The sequence below is a fragment of the Rhipicephalus sanguineus genome, chromosome 7 (assembly GCF_013339695.2).
Source record: "Rhipicephalus sanguineus isolate Rsan-2018 chromosome 7, BIME_Rsan_1.4, whole genome shotgun sequence".
Lineage (NCBI taxonomy): Eukaryota > Metazoa > Arthropoda > Arachnida > Ixodida > Ixodidae > Rhipicephalus > Rhipicephalus sanguineus.
In genome coordinates, this window is record NC_051182.1 from 125,216,949 (window position 1) to 125,239,675 (window position 22,727).

Genomic DNA, 22,727 nt, shown 5'->3' on the forward strand with positions numbered 1-22,727 from the left:
ACCGCCTCTGTCTCAGATGAGGTCGTCCTCCGTCCCACCGAACTTGTTCGAGCTTTGCGTCACCCTGGAGCTTTTCTCTTTCGTCTTGAAGTAAAACCTCATCCCAGGCCTCGAAAATCCAGTGGCACACAAACACAAGGGATGCCCTTTGCAGCCGTCCAGTCGGTGTTGTTTGGTGGACGGCAGCGCCTCGGTGAGAGGTGCTAAATCTCGGACGTTGAGCTTTTGCTACGGGCACGGCTGCTTTGTATAGCCGCCGCAAAAAAAAAAAAAAAATGAAAGCTTCAAAATTTTCGCACTGCACAACGGATAACACTGCTAACCTTCTCAAATATTAAGGGCGCGCTAATTCACGGGTGATTTTTAAATATGTTCTTTTTTTTTTTGGAGGGAATCTTTTAGCAAAGTTCTGTGTGCGGATATTGCGTGGGTGTGGCCATTACACGAGTACATACGGTACGTACGCTGTCAACCTGGCGTGCTTGAGACTCCTAGCGCGTGATGGGCCCGGCTCGTTGTCGGCACGCTGGTGGCAGGATCACGAACTGAATGAGACAGAGAGAGAGAGAGTGAGAAAGAGAGAGAGAGTGACAGGGGGCACTTGTTGCGCGGTGTGCTGTGGTTTCCGGACTGGGGTTTGACTGACGCTGGCGGCTCGCCCGGCATTCGCGGGGACCGCAATCTTTTCAACGCCGCCGGCGCAATTGAAAGCCGGCTTTCACGGTTTTTTTTTTTCTTCCGTGCGCTGGGCTAGAGAAAAGGTGTGTAGAGAGGAAAGTAAGAAAGGAAGAGGGTACCGCGATTTCTCGCTGGTAGCCCGCATGAGCTTCTGGATATAAGAGCCTAGAAAGAGGCATGTGCTTCGGCGTGTGGCTAACTACACTCCCGTTCTACTGCCGTTCCTCATAATCTTTATTTTCTTTTAGCACGCCTTCTTTTTTTTTTCTCTGAGCCCTTCTTTCGATCATTCTTTCCTTTTCATCCTAGAACAAGGTGAGAACCGGTCAACCTTCCTGCCTTTCCCTAATTTCTGTCTTTCTGTATCTTTATCCATAGTAACATTTTTGGATCTGGCTACACAGAGGGTCTTAAGTCGAAATGAAGAAGGAGGAACGGGCATGGTCAGGGTATGTAGCTCAAAGGCAAGGTAACCACTGATTATTAAGAGTAATGGACTGGGTTCCAAGACAAGGCAAGCTGCGCGAGGGTGAAGCAGAAAGATCGGCGAGCATATGAGATTAAGAAGTTTGCGGAGATAACGTGGCCGGGCAGCAAGTACAGGCAGGACCGGGTTCATTTGGCGAAACATAGGAAATGTCTATGCTCTTAAGTGGGCGTAGTCTGGCTGATAATGATGAGGATGATGATAATGATGACAGGGAGGGTACCCGCCACTTGCTTAATACATAGCGGCGGCACAACAGTAATCAGACACGCAAGGAAGCCTAACCGTATGTCACGCGCATGAGCTCAAGTGACACGCGCTGACTACGCAAGCCTAAACCAATGCTTCGTCATCATAGGGTTAAGCTGTTCTGCCTGTATGATAATTGTTGCCCCGTCACTATAGTGCAGGTGTTAAAGGACGGGCCCTCCCTCTCCTTAGCACCAAGTTTATTAAACTCCCGTATGCCTTTCGTACTGTCTTTCAGTGCGTTAGAAAAGAAGTTATGTTATCAAGCACTATGTGGTATCCCGCAGATGGGGACTATTTCTGTGACGTCATTTGACGTCGCGTGTCTTATTCGCGGCCTCCGTTAGGTTTAAAACAGATAAGATATCAAATATAATGGTTTCTTAAGTCACATTGCTGTCCCGTACTAGAGATGAATGGATTGAGACAACGACATAATACGTCATATGGCCTTTTTCTGTTCACGCAGCTTCCGCAGTGTTTCTAGATATAAGAGGATCAAGATAGCGATTACTTACGGCACTCTATCTATATATAGATATATATATATATATATATATATATACCAGAGCTGTTACAGATAAGATTATCAAGTTAACGCTTCCAAACACCACATTGTTTTATATACAGAGGCTCCGCGGTGCTACTTTTGATAATAGCATCGACGTGAAGCATACGCACACCATGCTGTTTTTATTGTCGAAGCTTCGATAGCGCTGCATTGATAAAGATCTAGATTGCCATCCCGTATTTCATAGCGCTGTCTTAGCTAAATCTTGGGCTACTCTCCTAAAGAGATAACATGATCAAGATCACGCCGGGGGTGCGACATTTAGTTTGCCTATTCACAACCGTCGATGCACTTACGGAGATAAGAAGATCCAGATTATAATCGCGTCCTTAACGTCATAGCGTTGTAGTTTTAGCTCGCACAGCGCTCCTAGAAATATGGGGATCAAGATTACGTGCGCGCAGGACATTTAAGTGTTGGCCTGCTCAGAACCTACGCTGCAGCGCTAGAGATAAGAGAATGAAAATATAGCGCACACATCCTTTACACTGTTCTCCCATTCATAGTTTCAGCCGTTATTCAATCGAGATATTGGGTGCCTTTTCACCCTTGCTAGCTATTCAAAGCAGCGGCGGCCGCATTCGCATTAGTGTACGTACCCAATAGATGTCGGCAGAAGTTAAAGGAAATAACAATTCAGGAGTCGTCGCCGTGTCGGGGAAATGGAGGCAAGCGACGCTCTGAGTCTTTCTTTTCTTTCTTTCTTTCTTTCTTTCTTTCTTTCTTTCTTTCTTTCTTTCTTTCTTTCTTTCTTTCTTTCTTTCTTTCTTTCTTTCTTTCTTCTTTCTTTCTTTCTTTCTTTCTTTCTTTCTTTCTTTCTTTCTTTCTTTCGCATTGCGCAATGCTCCCTTCTAACTGTTTACTTCCTCCATGCCGGTATTCGGACACTCATCCACGTGCATAGCAGTGCGACACTTCAGGCAACAACGACGGTCATGCGTTCGTATCCGAGCAACAATGAAATGTGGCAACGCGAACTGACAGGTCACCTCGATAAAAAATGAGATTGCCATATCAGAAACGCCTGATCGCGGACAAGTCCACGATCGAGAGAGCGTCGGGTATTGGAAACCGACGCGTGCACATACACACGTTGCCTTTTATGCGCTCTCCGGCGGCTGGGTATTTTTGTTTTGTTTTTTTCTGCGAGCTATAAAAGCTTATACTAGACGAGAAGAGCACATTACGAGCGCTCGTCCTATCTTGTGTCTCCGTCGTGTTCGCGCTGATTTTCCAAGTCTATGCATCTCTCCCGTGCTTATAAAAGCTTCGCTTAATACTTGTCGACCTCGTCGTAAGTGATGTCCAGTAAAAGGTTAAAGCATTCTCAATCGGCTTGTATTGCGGCCTGCCTCTTGCGTCAGATAGGTAATTACCGTGCTGCGTTTGAACATTGCCTAACTCGCCGCACACCGCGCGGCAATCCTCCGGGGTCTTCGACTTGCGTTTGGCTTCGCGTAATTGGCGCCGTTACTATCATAGAACATCGATTATCCGCTACGTGTGTTGCCCGTGCTTGAAGTTAAACGCAGAAACTCGTAGTTGCGCCGGACCACTAGAAAAGACGCGCCCCGTGTGTTGCCAGTTTGGTTGCGGTGTTCTATTTGCTGGGCGCGATGTCCCGCGTTCGAATTCAGTTCAGTTAGTAATGCCGCACTCGTCGTTCGGTACCGGTTGCCACGGCCTCGTATATTCATAGATGGGGAGTCGGAAGATGCTTGATCACTGATATTTAGGGCCGCCTTTAAACGAAACCCACACATATAGAACATTAATCCGAAGCTATTCGCTGAAGGCGCCTTTCATTCGCACTGATTCGGAATAGTAAACCCTGCTCACTTTGTATGTGGTCACTGATTAGAAAATGGTTCTAATGCACTAAATGGTGTCACCTGCTTGCGCTGTAGTGTTCGCTATAGTCCAGCTCATCCATGCTTTTAACTTGTTGCGCAGCTGCTCCCTTTGATATACTGTTAAAGCTACGCATCGCTCCGTTATCGGTCACTGCTGCGATCACCGAATGTTGTTGAAGTCTTCAAAATCGAAAATTTGTTTTCAAGAAACGTGTTCGAGTCTTATTTCTCGAAAGTACCGTTTGTTGACCTCTTTGGCCATTGTTCATTGTCCTCGACGTCTTGAACATTCACGCCGAATTACTGATTGATTGATTGATTGATTGATTGATTGATTGATTGATTGATTGATTGATTGATTGATTGATTGATTGATTGATTGAGTGAGTGAGTGAGTGAGTGAGTGAGTGAGTGAGTGAGTGAGTGAGTGAGTGAGTGAGTGAGTGAGTGAGTGAGGTGAGTGAGTGAGTGAGTGAGTGAGTGAGTGAGTGAGTGAGTGAGTGAGTGAGCTAGTGAGTGAGTGAGTGAGCGAGCGACATAGTACTTTACTGTACTCGGGCGCGACACAGCTGCCGCGCTCATCAGCTTAACTCCCCTGTAAAACAGCAATCTATCCGTTGGAATCACCACCTGTAACGTCACTACTGCGTCACGGGCGGGCACTCCGGAAGCCGCGAATTCCCTAATCTCATCAGTCTGTGTAATTCCCTGCCCGCTACCCCGGCTGACTGCCTTCCTTGGGTAGTTCAGGACTGCTGAGGGAGCTTATCGCGTAGCGCTTGCTTCTACAATCATTCGATATTGATGCTAAGCTGCCAGCCAAGAACCTCGGCCAGGAACCGGACTGCAGAGCCTCCTAATTACGCCGAGTGCCTACTGATGAACAAAATAAACGCATAAAAAGATCGCATGGTCCCTTAGGCATTTGACTAAGACGACTGCAAGGCGAACGTCATCTTCTTTCGCTTCTCAGTCGACTGTGGTAGTGTGCCAATTCAGGACAGCATCGTAGACAGTCTACGCTGACAGCTCCGAAGACAGCATCGAGCCCCAGCCGCCCGAGTAATGAAACGCACCTGGATGACGTCTGTGAAACGAGACACCAGAAGAGCCAGAGTTGGGGCAGTTGGTTGGGCATAGTGAAAATTTTCAGCGCTCTACTAGGAAACGAAAGACGACGTTGAGAGAACTGGAGGGGATGAAACAAGCGCGAACGAACAAGTGTTTATTTTACGAAATCATGAACAAAATATATACGCACTAGAAAAAGGGAAAAAAAAACATTCACAGATGCGCAAGAAACACATCAAGATTACGTCATGGTTCTATCTACGTCGTCTTTCGTTTCCTAGTAGTGCGCTGAAAATTTTCACTACGAGGCGCCACCTCGCGTCGACAGAAGAAAGCGAAAAACAAAAAAAAAGTAATCATTTCCTAATCTTCGTTTTTGTTCAAGTCTATCAAAAACTGAACGTGGCTTACATTAAGCGCGTAAAAAGCGTCTACCTATGGGCAGGCGACCATACGGGCGAGATCCGCACTATCAGAACTTCCGTTCAGCCGCCATCTTGTTTGGACAGCAAAATAGCCTGCATTGTATTTGTCTCCAATGCTGTCTTCGCGAAGCTATTTTGCTTGCCACATGAGAATGGGAACGGGACTTAAGATGGCCGCTGTCAGTTTAGCTGTCTATTTAGACGTCTACGGTGACTGATGGAACACACCCTGCATTTGTCCCGCCGGGAAGCTTTTGGCGCCCAACGTAGCTTTGCGCTGCCTCCGGGATCGCAGGAATTGGAGGCTTTCTGCAGCTCGTGCGATTTTGCAGTATGCCATCGGGATCGGCACACCTTTGACCGATCGACGGTGTCATGTGGCGGCGCCATCATATGTAACGTTACGTTCTGTCACGTCATGATGATGCCACAAATTTTGGCGACCTCTGACGTCACATTGTGACGTCTTTACATTGTGATGATTTTTTGCAGCATTCGTGTTGACGTCGACGGTCACTTTTCGGGTTTGACGAGGAAATGTGTTTTAAGAAATAAAACTGGTGATAAATCAAGAGTTCTGGTTGTATCATACTGGATGTATATCATTCTGGTTGTATCATTCTAGTTGTATCATATTGGATGTATATCATATCGAAGCATAAGTTTACTTAAGATATGGGTCAGGCTTAAGAACTGTCGCGGTAACTATAGAAAATTAATTGAATGAATTCATTGGAAGAGCAGACGGTTTTCTAGTGAGGAGCAGAGATCGTTACGGCACCTGGCGGAGCAGATCTCAACCACGCGCTGCTTTCCACGTGGCCCCCGAGATCGGCTTCTGCAGCACGCACAACCCAAAGTTAACCTGATGAATACAATTGCGGTACCGCAGAGTTATAACGAAAGCGATAAATATTCCATAACATCGCCGCCCGTAGTACACGATAAAACGCGGTATCCTTATGTCGACGTCAAGAGCGTGCGATGAAGGAGGAAGGGAAAAGTGCCTGGAGTGGCCTGGAGAGGGCGTGTTTCCATAGCTCGGCTTCGTCGGCTGCGCGTCATGCTCCAATGCCATTCTTGCCTGCTGCCTGCCTGCCCTGCCTGCCTGCCTGCCTGCCTTCCCTCGAACTCCACGCGTCCACACCCGAACACCGCTCCATTCACGCGACGCTACGAAGCCTTAGCGATCTCCTGGCACCTTTCTCTCTTTCCCTCTATCTCTCTCTACCTGTATTTCCCTTTCTCGTCGCTGCTTCACTTTCAGACCAGGGTAAACGCACGCAAAAGGAGAGTCCCCCCCTTTTTTTCTCCTGGAGGAGCTACCTCCCTTTATCTCTTCTCCGGGCTGCTATTTTCTTTTTTTTTCTTTCTTTTTATCTCGGCATTCGTGGCAGCCGCTCTTGCGGAGATAAGAAAAGAGGCTTGCCGGCACTTCGTGCTTTTTTTTGCGGCACGGCAGTGTGAGCAGTTGGCGGCAAACGGCGCGTGAAAGTGGGCGGTCATCTTTCATTGTGAATTGCAGAGAGGTCCGGGAAGCGCGCATACTGTGCCGGGAGCCTCAGGTCAATGCGGGCGGCGTTAATGAGTGACACAGAAATGAAATTCAGGCCGGGATAGAATAGAGTGAATGAAGCGCTGATTTTTTTTTTTTTTCTTAGGGTGACAGTCGGTTCGAACGTTCGTGTATGACAGAGTGACGAATATATTTAAGAGGAAGGAAGAGAAAGAGTGCGTGAGCACGTGAGTGAGAGACTAAGCGAATGAATGAATGAATGAATGAATGAATGAATGAATGAATGAATGAATGAATGAATGAATGAGCGAGCGGTACTAAATGAGTCACCACCAATATAGTTCCTTTGAAATCATACATTGCTTGCTTTAAGTTTTCCTTTTTTCCTCATAATATTGGCAGTAAAACAGCGCCGGCGAAAACAACAGACCAGCCGAGGAGAAAGACGCGTAACACAAGGCGCACTAACAACTGAAAGCAAATTCATTAATTGCACAGAATAAACACTGCCTTCACATGAATAAACAGAAGAAAGAAGGATACAAGAGATATGACAGTTTCTATAGATAGATTCTTAATGATAGATTAAAAGAGCACAAATACAACACAACGAAACTGGTATCAGGGCATATAGGTGTCCATTGTAGACACTGCGGCTGCGCACCTCACTTTGAAAACACTGGCGTCATGTAAAAAGCACCTGACAGATTAACAAGAAAGGTTGTTGAAACCCTAGAGATAAAAAAGCGCGGGGAACCTTGTGTGTCAGCATGCCTGCAGTATTGCTTTCGGAGAATGGTGTGAGATTTCTTGCAGGAACCGTTCTGCACGCGCAGTGGGAGTGACCACGTGATGCACTGTCGTATCTCTTGTAGCCTTCTTTCTTCTGTTTATTCATGTGAAGGCAGTATTTATTCTGTGCAAATAATGAATAAACTTTCAGTTGTTAATGCGCCTTGTGTTACGTGCCTTTCTCCTCGTGCGGCCTGTTGTTTTCGCCGGCGCTGTTTTACTGCGAATATGAACCAACTAGCCCGAAAAAGTACAGTGCCGTCCACTCTTAGGGTGAACACGGCTCAGCGTGGCCGCGCTCTGCGGAGCGCCAGTGCATCCAGCCAACGCCGGTGCTGGCACGCCCGTGATCGCTTCCCTGTAGTACAGCAAGAGGAGCACGTTCCCAAGCGTCTGCGCCGTTTCGTTTCGATGCGCAGAGCGCGGCCATGCTGATCCGTGTTCACCCTAAGAGTGGACGACACTGTACATCTCGACTCATACTACTGACATTTGAAATGCTCTTGAGGCTGGCTCCCTGCGCAAGTTTTCCAATCATGAATTTGTTATGTTATTGCCAAACTACGTTCATTGATGAGCTTTCTACACTTTCCTGATACAGTTCTCTTTTTTCGATGTGTATATTCTTTTTCATATTTATTTTCAGTGTACGTATGTACTCACTCCTGCAATACCTTGCTATTCGAGATGACAGTACGTATAAATAAAAGAAAAAAATGAACCAACGAGTGTGCGAGTGAGGGATTACATGAGGGAGAGTGTGAGTTAGTGAATGAATGGATGAATGAATGAATGAATGAATGAATGAATGAATGAATGAATGAATGAATGAATTAGCTAGTGAATGAGCGGTGCTAAACGAATGAACCAACAAATGAGTGAGTGAGTGAGTGAGTGAGTGAGTGATGAGTGAGTGAGTGAGTGAGTGAGTGAGTGAGTGAGTGAGTGTGAGTGAGTGAGTGAGTGAGTGAGTGAGTGAGTGAGTGAGTGATTAGTGGGACTATGAACGAACCAGTTAATAAGTAATTTATTGAGTAATCGAGTTAGTGAGTCATTGTGACTCAATGAAGGAACCAGCGAATGAGTGAGTGAGTGAGTGAGTGAGTGAGTGAGTGAGTGAGTGAGTGAGTGAGTGAGTGAGTGAGTGAGTGAGTGAGTGAGTGAGTGAGTGAGTGAGTGAGTGAGTGAGTGAGTGAGTGAGTGAGTGAGTATTACCTCAGCTTCGTGGCATCGAAAGGCAACAGTTCCTATTGAGCGACTGAAAGCTGTACGATTTTCGGGGGCACGGCTTTTCTTTTTTGTTTTTGTTTAGCAGCTGCAGGTGTGCAGGATGTCTATCTACATTACAGCCGGATATATCGATACTACATGGTTTAATAGTTTCAACGACCCGTTTCGCCATAAATACGTACACACAGTGCACAACAAGCAACTAGCTTAGCTTGTCAATGTGGCAGGTGAATGAGCATTTTGTTAATTTTGAAACCATATCTTGCTAACTGACAGGGCTGTTCTACTTGCTTTTTTGGAATGGGGGAGGGGGTTGGAGAGTGAGGGAGAGCAGGGGTAGTTGTGCAATTATGGTCGGCGCTGTTATTGGGGTAATAAAACCACAGAGACTGTATTGTTTCGCGATAAAAACAGAAGGCTGGTTGAATGCCTGATGTCGAGCATTGGCTTTTAGCGGCGATAAACGTCGCGGACGGCCAGCCGACTATTGAAGCTCACCGCTGTTAGCCGCGAACGCTGGGCCACTCATTGGCCCAGCGTTCGTTGACTGGCCGGAAAAAGAAGCAAACGTTACGTACACAGTTTAGCGATTGCTGATGGCCGTTAGCGGGGCAATTTTCGAGAGTGGTCGTAAATGATCGGGCCTTGGGGTGTATCATCTACTTGCGGTAAATTAGGCTGCGATGTATGTTATCATGGGGAGGGTGGAGCAGTTTAAGAAGGGGGGGACGTGAAGTTCAGGGGGCGGGGGGAGAGTAGGGGGTAGGCGCGCAGTTCATGGGGGTACGAGGACGTGGCTTCACTTACAGGAGTGCCTACTGGGGCAGGATGACTTATTGCGTGTGATGAGGGGAAGGGTAGGGGACTTCAGGAGGTAGGAGTCGTGGACTTCGGGGGGAGGGGGGGGGACGTGGAAGGGTATTTAGTTAGAAGAGTTACTACTAAGAGACTGGTGCTTATTTCGTGCGCAATCACCTGCAAGAAGTCGAGCGATAGGCGATACGATTACTTCCTTACGCGGCTGAGGCACTGAGGCTATCTGCTGAGCTGGCAATCACACGCGACACATTCTCGCTTAGCGCGGCGCTAAGAACGCAGTTCAGGATTGATTGCGCGCTGAATGATTGACCACTTGCCGCTTTACGACCTGCCAGCGCTGTCACTACTGCATAAAAAGGACGATAATAACGAACGAATTTGTTCAGAGCAAAGTGTTTTTCACATTTTTTTTCGTTTGTACTTGTAAGGCTGACACCCGTGTTCGCAAGAGCGCACATCTAGTACACGTATACACACAATGTAATGCAGCTTAAGGGCAAGCCTTATCGTAATAAAAGAAGTGTTTCCCCACTCGACAAATTGCCTACAATCAATTATGACGATGGTTATTGTGATTATTACTTACCGCAGCTACATTGAAGCGTAGTGGCGGCAAAACCACTCGCGTTAGCTTTCGGACGTGGAGCTCATTTGCTAATTAGGAGGGCGCGAGTTCGATTCCCGGCCTGCCGCACTCGAGATGCGGAATCTGAGAACGGTATTTGGGTTGAAATGCAAGGGAAAAAAAAACGCACCCGTGCACTTCAACGTTGGTGCACTAATATTATTTGGGGAGTTTTTGCTTGCGTAGACCACGATATCATTATGAGGTTGGCAGTACAGTGAACAACTCGGCATCAATAAATGAATGATATAATTAAATAACCTGTAAATGAGTACATACATATATAACCTACGCGCTGCACTTGTGGCCTACGCAGATCGGGCTGGAATTGTTATAAACGACCATACGCTAAATTAAAAATATATACAAATAAATATGTAAATAAATAATAAATAAATGCAACAAATACATCTGCGTGCTACGAAGCTTCGATGGTCATGAACCTTCGTGGAGTGCAATGACTTATGATATTTTTTAGCGGAGCTGGCTCTTTCCACGAAGGAGTGTTAATAACAACTTTAAAGGTTAAGTTTACTATGAGTCTATGACATATTATTTGCACGTCTAGAAGGAACGCTCTCGCGATGTATTTTTGACAGCAGAAGGCTAAAAGGCAGAGAATCGAGACCTTAAAGACTGGAAATAATTAGTGCGGCTAGCTTTTTCGGTGTCATCACAATGGCCGTCACGAAAACGTCATCATAGCGGCGGACGACGAAGTGTGACGTCGAGGAGTCCGCTGGAAACGACCTCTTCAGGCAGTCTACACGTTCTACTGCAGAGGCAGTGCAAACGTGCAGTGGTGGGAGTTCAGGCACCTCGCACCTTATAGTCCAATGACGTTGTTAATCGGCAAAGCGGCCCCGCCACGGTGGTCTAGTGGTTATGGCGCTAGGCTGCTGACCCGAAGGTCGCGGGATCGGATCCCGGCCGCGGCGGCTGCATTTTCGATGGACGCGAAAATGCTTGAGGCACGTGTGCTTAGATTTGGGTGCACGTTAAAAAACCCCAGGTGGTCGAAATTTCCGGAGCTCTCCTCTACGGCGTCTCTCATTATTATATCCTTCTTTTGGGACGTTAAACCCCAGATATTATTATTATTAATCAGTCAAAACGCGAGTGTACTTTAGCAGGCGACGTACGTATTCGTTTACGTCAGCAATCTTAGCGGTCCACGTAGGTGACATCCGTGACGTCAGGTACTTCCGATACACCTCAATCAAAGCTTATCTCTGACGTCATCGAGTGTTAGCACACGTGTAAACTTTAAAGCAGACGACGTGCGAATTTGTTGATGTCAACCCTTTTTGTTGTTCATGTGATCTCCATGACATCGGGTACTTCTGACATCTCACTCGAGTCTTGTCTAGCCGATTGGGTCGTCAAGTGTCAGCGTACGTGTGATTTCTACATCAGACCCCGTACAAATTAGCTGACGTCAACGCTTGTAGTGGTTTACGTGACCTGAGGTACTTCTAAAGGCCAAGACAGACGGTACAATTTGCATGTGATGCGACGGCCGGTGACCTTTCAGTGGTGACCTTTCATAGCATCGGACAGCCACCATTCTGGCTGCCGCACCGCCGCGTCGGACGTCGCATCGGAAGGACAAATCGTACCGTCTGTCTCGGCCTTAACACCTCACTCATATGTTGTCAAATTTAGGCATTGTCAGATGTCAGCGTACGTGCGATCTCCACAGCGGACGAAGTACGAATTAGTTGATGTCAACGCTTTCTGTGGTTCCTGCGATATCTGTGACGTCGAATACTTCTGACTTACCTCGCTTATTTTCAATCCAAGCTTGTATTGAGTCACAATCGTTGACGCTGTAGGTGTGAACCCAAAGTCGCCAGGCGCCCGCGACCGCGAAAAAATGCGGCCCTCGAACGCGCACCGGTCACTTGCGAATTTGTGGCGCCATTTTCCCGATAATTGATTGCTCTCTCGGTTGTCGGTGTTTAGGCGATGAGCCGTTTCTGATACGGAAACCTGGTCTTTTATCGCGGTCACTTGTAATTTCACGTTGCAACATTTCATTGTTGCCTCGACGCTTACGCATGAGCGCCGTCGTTGCTTGTAGCAACTGAAGTGTCCCGCTGATAAGCATGTGGATGAAGGTACGATTCCCGCCATGGAGGAAGGAAACACTTAGGAGGGAGCATTGCGCAATGCAAAAGAAAGTGTGAAAGAAAGAGAGAGAGAAAGAGAAAGGAAGAAAGAGAGAGAAGGAAATAGAGAAAGAAAGAGAGAGGAAAGAAGAAAGAAAGAAAGAAAAGGCAAAAAAGAAAGAAAGAAAGAAAGAAAGAAAGAAAGAAAGAAAGAAAGAAAGAAGAAAGAAGAAAGAAAGAAAGAAAGACCCCATTTTTTTCGATAGGGCGACAGCTCCTGAATTTTGTTTTATCTTGTGTTCACATCCGCACTGAGCTTGATACTTTATCTCATTTTCTTCGTGGGGGAGGGGGGGGGTAACGCTGAAAGTTTTCTTTTTTATTTTGTAGGAACTAGTGCACATCCGTGCTTGCACGACCACTCCCGGATGAAATGAACGGAACATTTATGTGCCGGACTTGTTGTCAGCTTCGCGCATGTCGGTCTTTGCGAGTCAGATTCCCTTAAATCTCTCCCGTCAGACAACTCAGCTGAGAAAAAGATGTTCAAAAGGAAGACAAATAAAAAAAGGTTAAAATAAGATGGCTGAGGGCACGAGAACAACCCACATCGCACACGCGTACATTCCACTTCTGCACATACCTCCACGCTTACCGCGTTAGCAAAAGTCGTCACGTCTTCAAAACCACGTCATCGCATACGCCTACACAGTGCTGCCATCTGTTTCGCCGTGTGCCGCGTTCACAGCTGTGCAGCTTTTTATGTATATATATTTCTTCTTTTATTGTCTTCCGCAGTGCTGTCACGGTGTCGGGGCTCGCTTGAATGCAGTTGTTGTCTCCTCCCCGTTGGCTCACCGTGCTTTCTTCTTTTTTTTCTTTCTTTCTAGGCTGGAGAACGTGATCCTATAGGTAAGCAACCTGTTTGCTTTCAAGTACAATGACGGTATTTTTGTAGGTGCTAATGACCCGAACGCCGCGGGTTCGATCCCGGCCGCCGCAGGCGTCGCATTTTTGATAGGAGGCTAGAGTGCTAGAGGCCCGAGTACTTAGGTCGAGGTGCACGGTAAAGAAGCCCAGGTGGTTGAAATTTCCAGAGCCCTCCACTACGGCGTGCCTCATAATTTTATCATGGTTGTAGCAAGTAGAGCCCCAAATGTTTTTATATTTTTGGGGGTGTTATTCTTAATTTTTTTTTGGGGGGGGGGGCTGAAATCGGACCAATGAACGCCAAATTTCAACCTTACGGAACTCTTCAGGGAGATCTCCTCATAATAACCGGATGTATGGCAAATGCAAATTACGGATATGGAAGTGCAACTGACTGAAATGACTATCATATTACAAGATAGCCAGTGACGGGGTGAAAGCCTTCGTCAGTGGCTTTTTTTTTTCTTCTTCCACCCCACAGCAGTCACTGCTGGGACTGTTGTATTATCTCTTCTGATGTTGAAATAAACCTGAATTTGAATTCGAATTTCAAGCCAAAGATACAAAAGCAGAAGCTGACAAAGCGCGGCCTAAGGTGAAAACGATAATTTACTAGGTTACAACCTAAGAGAACATGTCAGCTCCGCCCACAGCCATCACTGCCCCTCCCGCAGATCATTTGCATCTAATCCTCCGTCCAATAGGGCTTACTCATTTTTGTGACGTCAAGCGCTTCTCGGGTGTTTCAGACAGATTACCTCATCATACAGACCCACGTTTGTGTCGCTGGTTTTAGTTCAGAAAATTTATCCTCGTAAAAGTTTCGAGAGGAATTCTTACATTGCTGCTCAACGAAACGTGGTATTTTAGGTAGTAACAATGAACCTCTAACTCTTTATGTGGATAGTAATAACATTAGCCGAGAAAAAGTGCGGTTCTAGCGGAAACCAACGAGCATAATTGTCTTTCGCAAGCGAATGACTGGCGCGCCGCGGTTCTGTAGGCGGCGCTACCATTTTTTATTATTGCGATAGCAATTATATGGACAGTCTCGACGGGTGCATTGTTGTTCTACCGCGGGTAAAAGCTCGCGAGCGGGGGCGACGAATGAGGCCGAATCCGAGATCAAACGAGCCGGCCCTGTTTCCGTCGCTCGCAGGGTGCATGCGATAACATCGCCCCGCTCGGGAGGCCTGCCGTCGAAGCAGACACACCGCCGTCTTTAACGGCCATGAAAAAAGACGCGAGGTAGGGAGCGGGGGGGGGGGGGGCGTTGTCGCGCGAGCAGCCACTACCATGAACTTTGGATAAGGGCGCGGTCGCGATCGCTGGCGCGCGCGCTATCTCGAACGCCATCACAGCGGGCTGCTCGTATACCCGTCTACGTGCTGCGCTCTCAACGCGAAGTGACTATTCGAAGCGACCGTATTCTCTTACACCAGCGTTTTGTAGTTACGCGAGGTCGGATACAAAACAGTTAGCGGCCAGCCTCACTTCGTATAACACTACAATTTGTTGCTGTCGCATTCATTGCTTCGCCCTTGCGGTGAAACAGTGACTTTTTTATGTTGTAACCGTGTGTAGTATATGCTAGCAAGTGCAAGCTCAAAACTTCGTAAACTAACTTTTGAGCTCAAACATCACGAAGCGAAGAAGAGAAAGAAACCAATTGCTTCGGGAATGTCAAGCAATTTTCTCAACAATAGTTGTATGCAGCCACAGCTGCACAGCTGAAACGCTGTCTGTTCAGCTGTTGAGTGGTAGGAAGGGGAGGGGAGCGTTTAAAAGTGGATTTAAAGATATTGTCTGCCTGTTCAGCTCATTGTCTACGTCAATGCACCGTTCATTTCCAGCTGTGCAGAAAAGAGCCAGCTGTTTCGCTATAGCTATTTTCCGTGCGACTTTATATTGGTGTACTGTGATTTCACTGCAGCGTATTGTACCAGCGTTGGAGAGCAATTTTTTTCTTTTCTGCTTCACAGTGTATTGCATGTTCCAGCTGTACGCTGCTGCGTCGATAAAGTTTAGCGATTACATTTATCTGTGGTGTACCGGTTGGCAGCACCGTTATTGTACCGTGACCTTACTGCTGCGTACCTGCGCTGCATAGCTGGTTGCTTCTTTGTTTGTTTGTTTTTCTCCGTAGAGGTGTTTCTATGTTTAAACTGCGCTGCTACATCGGTCGCTAGTGATTACAGTTGGCTCTGATGTGCCAGTTTGCCGTGCTGCGATTTCACTGCAGAGCACTCGTGCCAGCGTTCGAGAGCTGCTTATCGTTTTTCTTTCTTTTTTTTTTCGCCGTACAAGTAAAAACAATCCAGCCTACAGGAAAAAATGCAGGAAATATGTTGCAGCTCTGCACTGCAACACTGGTAACACATAGCGACTATATTAGCCCTTGCGTACCTGTTACCTGTACTGCGGCTGCACCGCTACCGCGCTGCGGCACGCTAGCACCGACACCGCCGACACTGCAGAGCTATTTCGCTTTCTCTTCAAACGAAGCTTAATATGACTCACAGATTTTGGTGACGGTGTCTTACGGGAGAAACTGACGCCGGCTGGCGTATAGAAAAATGTGGCCCTCCATTGTGCGCCGGGTGCATGCGTATTTGAATGCGCCGTTTTCCGATAACCGACGCTCTCTAGATCGTCGGCTTGTCGGCGATCAGCCGTTTCTGATGTGGCGATCTGATCTTTTATCGAGGTGACTTGTCGTCTCGCGTTGTCACATTTCATTGCTGCCCAAATATGACCGTCGTTGTTGTCTGTAGCAACTGAAGCGTTGCGCTGCTAAGAACGTGGATGAAGGTCCAACTCCTGCCATGGAGGAAGGAAACAGTTTGGAGGAACAATTGCGCAATGAGAAAGAAAGAAAGAAAGAAAGAAAGAAAGAAAGAAAGAAAGAAAGAAAGAAAGAAAGAAAGAAAGGCAGTGCGTCTGGCACAGAAACGCCAAGCTTCGCTTGCCCCTATTTTCTCGGTCGGGGCAAGGGCTACTGAATTATTTTTCTTTTTTTTTGTGTGTGAAATGATGTGCCACGTTCGTTAAGCGTTACGTCACTGCGAGATACCATTTTTTGTGTACCAAAATACCCGGACAGTTAGACATAGCATACGTATTGATCATTAAACAAACAGCTCGGCTAATTTTACGGCTCTGACATTCTTCATCGGAACCGCAGTCTAGCACGAACGTCAAGGGATTCAGCTTTCGCTGGTATAATCATTAATAACATTCTTTTTTTTTTTGCTTCAGCGTTTCCATACGAATGAAACTCCGAAACGCGGATAAGCCGGGGTAACCCTGGGAAATCACGTAATGGCGTTAGCTGTTTCGCTTCGCGAGCTAAGCCCCTCATTTAGGCCTGTGCGTTTTTCGTTGTATCTTGTTTTGCACAATCTCAATTAGCGATAAGTTAAAGCTACGAACAAATTAACACGTGGCTCTTGAAAGCACTCAGTATCTTCAACAAAGTAAGAACTCTTCTTAAAACTTTATAGCTTTCGTCTTTTATATTTTGCTTCGTTATGTTTTTTTTTATTCGCAATGTGTGCGTCACATAACTGGTTTGACGAATATCGTCGCCACATTATCCTGCATTACGAAATGAAGCGTAACGCTTAGCGTTTGACGTGATGAGCGAAAAGCTTCGTCTAGCTTCCTGTAAACGTTGATTTTTGTTTTTTTTTAACGCTTGATTGTGGCAGCTGGCGCAGCCCTTCTCACACATGCACTCCCGGTTTATTTGCACCTGTTACGTTCGCATTTTTGCATTGTTACTTCCATAAGCGACGTAATATTTCTACTATAGAGCTGGGGCAGAAATCGTCGTCAGTGGTTCTGCTTTTATTGTTTAGTTTTTAAACATTTGTCGCACCTTGATCATCATTGATCATCCACCTATTTATTTATTTGTTTGTTTATTTATTCATTTATTTATTTATTATTTCAAAAGGTTTTACAGGCATTGGGTAAGGGGGCATAACAATAGTAAATGATCAAACATAACAGATGCTTAATATACATGCGGGATGACATTGCATAATGCATACGCATCATTTCATTACTACATTATAATATTACATAGCAATAATTGTCATAGGCATGCGCAGAGTTCTCCGTTAGGAGGGGCAAAGTGGGCGAAGTGGGCAAGTTTCACCGTAGGGCAGACGTTTCGCTGTGTTAACCAGTTATTAATTTAACATAAGAGATCGCTAACCGTACACTCACCATCTTTACGTGGTCTAGAGTGTAAATGAACTCCCAAATTCGATGAATGCGCAGTTTCATACAGGCAGGCACAGTAATGAGGAAACGCGTGTAATGGTTGAGGCCTGGTATATCGATAACAGTGGAAGCCCATGCATGAGTCAACCTTCGATTTAACTTGCGTAAAAACGAAATCAAATGCCCGAACAGCTATCGCTCACGTAGACCACCACGCGTGCCGGATTGATAGATGTCGCCTCTTGTCTGGGCATGCGCGGACAAGTCGTCGGGCCTACTTTCTGTTCCGCCGCTGTGCGCCTTTTTCGGTTGTTAGTCGGCGCCTGTGGAGTCATCACTTCTCTCTTGCGTACGTGTGTGCACGCACGGTCTTGTAGCACAAATACCTACCAGCTAGCTTAGTTCTGTTATTCTAAAAGATACATGTGCTGTTGACTCAAGCTGGCTGGTTTGGTGGACTGCGGTTGGTCAGCGTTGGCCACTGTTTGATAATGTTATCGGTGAAAGCAGACTAGCGCTTTGCACGCAGTACTGTGGCCCTTAGGAAATTTTTCCGCAATTCATTATTATTATTATAATTATATTAAAAACTCACCCTTGGTCTCAAGCTTCTGCGTCGGGAGCCTATAGTAGTCGTCTGCTCTTTCGAACAGACGATGCTCCTCGAGTTTTACGTAAAGCCGCCCGTTTGTCTGAACACACGGCATTAGAGCCAGGTTGACCTTTTGAAGTGGCATATATCTGCATACGATACAGGTGGTTCCAATAGATGCGTTCTGTCGAGTAGCGCTCTTGGAACGAAACCAACGCAGCAGTGAAACATAATGAACGTCGTTTGAAGATGTCAATAAATCAATTGATCGATCGATCGATCTATCGCTTATTTCAAGCCCTATAGGCTCATCAGTAGTCTCCATGGTCTCGGTGCTGGCGTACGCATCAGGTAATAAAAGAAAAAAATCAAACAATAATAAGGAAAGTTAAGAGAAGAAAGTGAGTTTGCATAAAGAGCCAAAATGACAAAAAAAAAAGTTTACAGCATAAAACAATAACATTCCGACATCAAGAGAGGTACACTCTTAATCAGGTCCCGGTTAAGTGCTGGCTATATCCAGGAAACCAGACGAAAAATGTCCGGTTTCCTGGCCATATGTAGCGCTTTAAGAGGGACCTGATTAAGAACTCCAAAAACAACGAAGCCAGTGGTAAGCCTGAAAAATGCAAAGGAGTAGAACAAGGCGTGACAATCTGTGAAATAATGCTAACATAAAGCAAAACTCGAAGAAAAATAAACAGTGACTGTGAGTTATGGAAAAAATGTTAAGGAGCTCTTGCAGTATCTGAAAAATGGGGCCAAGCGAAGCTTTGCGTCTACGTGCCTGACATAATACCTTTCTTTCTTTCTTTCTTTCTTTCTTTCTTTCTTTCTTTCTTTCTTTCTTTCTTTCTTTCTTTCTTTCTTTCTTTCTTTCTTGCTTTCTTTCTTTCTTTCTTTCTTTCTTTATTTATTTATTTCTTGCTTTCTTCCTTTCTTTCTTCCTTTCTTTCTTTCTTTCTTTCTTTCTTTCTTTCTTTCTTCCTTTCTTCTTTCTTTCTTTTTCTCTTTCTTTCTTTATTTCTTTCTTTCCTTCTTTCTTTCTCTCTTTCTTATTTTCTTTTCTTTTCTTTCTTCCTTTCTTTCTTTCTTCCTTTCTTTCTCTCTTTCTTTCTTTCTTTTTTGTTTGTTGTTCTTTTCTGTTAGTTTAAGAGGACAACGCGTAATGCGAGGCAGTCTGATTGTTATCGGCGGCGGTAATTTATGCGCAGGCTTTAAGCGCGCGTGCCATTCCGTCAACAGGTTCCTCATCTGCATTTTGAGCCGTGATGTCAAAGGCTAACCAGCGCGTACGCGGATGCAGAGATTGAAATCGGGAGGCGAGGCTAGGGTTAGGAGAACGACGAGCTTGAAATCAGGCCGCGTTATTCCGTCATGCCCGACTCATTTAGAGAGAGAGCAGTTATGGCGAAAAAAAAATACTACAGAAGACCTAATCTGAGGATGACCTCAGCGCAGTGGAGAAGCCTCTGCGACGCTGACGCAGGTGAACCATCTCAGACATGTACGCATGTTAAACTTTGAAGGGGTTCTTTAAATAGCGCATTGGTTGTACAGAGGAGACAAATTTTCTGAGGGACTAAGTTTCGTTGTTCCTTATATATATATATATATATATATATATATATATATATATATCCTCCGCCGCATAACATGTTTTGTGTGTGAAACGACGTAGAGTGGAGTCTCGTTGATACGAGTCTGCATAATACGTTTTTCGGCCTGATACGTTTTTATTTTTATTCCTGGCCAACGTCTCTTGGAAAACTACATTTTCATGCGTTTAATGCGATCACATTTATTTGTGCCCGAGATTGGATAGTGCGACCGTACAAAGTGGCTTTTGATCGAGATATCTATAAATCCTACGTTTATTCTTCGGCATACTAGCTCAAACCGCGTCCCAATGAGCCGCGATATGTACGTTGCAAAGCCGCTGAGGTCGCAACAGCGTCTCTCAGAATGAATTCACAGACGTTGAAAAGAAGAAAGTGCAGCGCGAATTGACCAGCTACCTCAATGTTGCTCGATAAGAGAAAGCTGCTGACGAAGTATGCATATTTTCTTCCATTTTTTTAACCTCTTCGCTCAATACGATTTTTGCATAATACGTTTAGTTTCTGGTTCCCGGGGAAAACGTATCAACGAGATTCCACTGCATAACGATACTCCCATAGTGAAGCTCCAATGCCGTCGATACGATTTTGGCACAGAAATACGTGAGTAGTGGACGTGTCAGCGTCAAATAACACCAGGAGTGAACACGTTAGCCGAATAGAGTTGGTTACAACGTAGAAAATGTCAGCTGCGCCCACAGCCATCATTGGCCCTCCCACAGAGGATTTGAATAAATTGCCCATCTAAGAGCGCTTACTTATTTTCGTTTACATGCGACCTTGGAATCGGTAAAACGAAAATAAGTAAGCGCTCTTAGATGGGCAATTTATTCAAATCCTCTGTGGGAGGGCCAATGATGGCTGTGGGCGCAGCTGACATTAGACTCTTTCTCAGCGGGAGACTACCACGCAGCACCATTCGCCTATTAGGACCCGACCTAACGCAGGACCATGCGATCATCTGGTGCCCGGCTCACGCAGGACTCGATGGCAATGAGAGAGCGGACGGCGCAGCTCGTGCTTTTATCAACCGAGCGGCCGACCACTCCGACGAAAGCCCTTTCTTACCGCGAGACATCCTTGAGCACCAACGGCTTGAGCGACGACAGTACAGTCCACCCCACCCTGATCTATCCGGGCGGGACTCTTACGACTGGCGCCGCATACAAACACATACATATCCGAACCTTTCTTTGAAACATGCCATTCACCCCACAATGTACAGTGATAGCTGTCCTTGGTGCGGAGGCAGGCCCACTCTCGCCCACATAACGTGGGATTGCCAGAACAGGCCACCCGAAATTAACTCGCCGCAAATAGCCGGCAAAATTTCCGGAAGGGAGCAGTGGGAGACTTTGCTCGCCAGCGGGGATCGGGTGGTGCAACTAGCACTCCTCGACCAGGCGCGGCGGGCCGCTCAAGCCAGTGGAGCCCTGGAATAGGGGCCCCACCCACCCGCTCCCTAAACACTTTTTTCTTTTCTTTTTTCCCTCAATAAACGTTTTGATATATATACGTTTAGTGACGCCGACCAATTCAATGTTTCAGGCAGTTGACTTTCCCATACAGACACACGTTTTCGTCGCTGGCTTCCGGTCGACAACTTAGAGGGACTGACAACCAATTTTTCGGGCACTTATTTTCTTTAGCGCAAGGGAAAGCTAACTGGTCAGAGTGTCAGCCACGGAATGGTAATGTGGAAAACGCTGTGAAACATTTTTAATCAGAATTTTTCTGTCTGCGGCGAAGTCTTATACACACTTGACAACACATGCTGCAAACAGTGAACGCGAGAGCGGTTCGCGTTCGAGCGTGGTTGTTTACTGCGCATGCGCCGCGGCTGGACATGGTCACTGGCGGCTGCGAAGGCAGCGCCGCTTCTCACCGTGCAACTCCTTTTACCTCGTAGGCGGCACAGAACAGAACGGGGATAAATATTAATATACATACTCTAACTTTGAGGACCAATTATGGCGCGCATGACAGCATCAGACTACGTGACTACGTACAGCAACGCGACCGACTTCATAATCCAGCTTCAAGGCTCTCCCGCTAGTCTGCGCGACATACCGATTTTTGTTACGTTTAAGCACGGTTTAAAAATGTAAATCCTACTCACAACGAGAAAATGATGCTGGAATATGTCACTCTACAGTAAAACCTCGGTGATACGATCACGGCTCGTACGAATTTCGGGGTGATACGAATTTTTCTGTGGTCCCGGCCAAGGCCCATTAGCGTGCAATGTATTGGAATACGGTTGTTGCGAACCGATTTGCACCCCGCGACGTTTGATACGAAAGTACGCTAGCGCACAGGTACGAACAGGTGCTGCCCGCGCTGTCGCGGAAGACCCGGCAGTCATGCGCGGGCGCGGACATGCGCGCTGCGCGACCATCCATGGTGCGTCATTGCCTCCGAGATAGTGGGCACGAATCACGGAGGCCTTTAGGCACCTTCGCATTTAGATACAGATGAAGTTGACGTCGCGCGTTTTTTTTCCGGACGCGTTGACGCGTGCTCCTGTGATCGAGGCAGCAGCGTCTTTGTACTGTGTTGACAGGTGCCTGCCACGTCGATGCAAGCCATGTCCCCGCAATCAGACGTTCTATGAAACAAGACTCAAACTTGGGCTGCGGGTCCGTCATGAAGTCCTATTAAAGGTGGACGAAGACCCCAAGAGACGAAGCGGAAGGTCTTGGCGAAAAAGCTTGGCCTCTATCTATTGTGTGCAAAGCGCTTCTTAAGTCACTTTCGCCGCAGTACTCTCGTGTCATGCAGAAAGGCGTAGTAAGATTAGGAAGGGCCTACTAGCGGTCACGGGACACAACACATGTGATTCATTAATTACACACGCGTGCATGCACCGTGCATTTACGAGTACAAGCATGATCGCATGACATCGAAAAACTTTACTGGCAATCATTCA

The 22,727-nt window shown here is 46.4% G+C and overlaps 1 protein-coding gene across 1 annotated transcript in view; it reads left to right on the forward strand.

Moving 5' to 3' along the window:
* LOC119399836 (protein dimmed) overlaps positions 1–22,727 on the forward strand; it is a 148,139-nt gene that overhangs the window by 40,872 nt on the left and 84,540 nt on the right. The window contains exon 2 of the mRNA XM_037666695.2: positions 13,318–13,339. The gene's annotated coding sequence lies outside the window, so the exon portion shown is untranslated. The remainder of the gene's footprint in view (positions 1–13,317; positions 13,340–22,727) is intronic.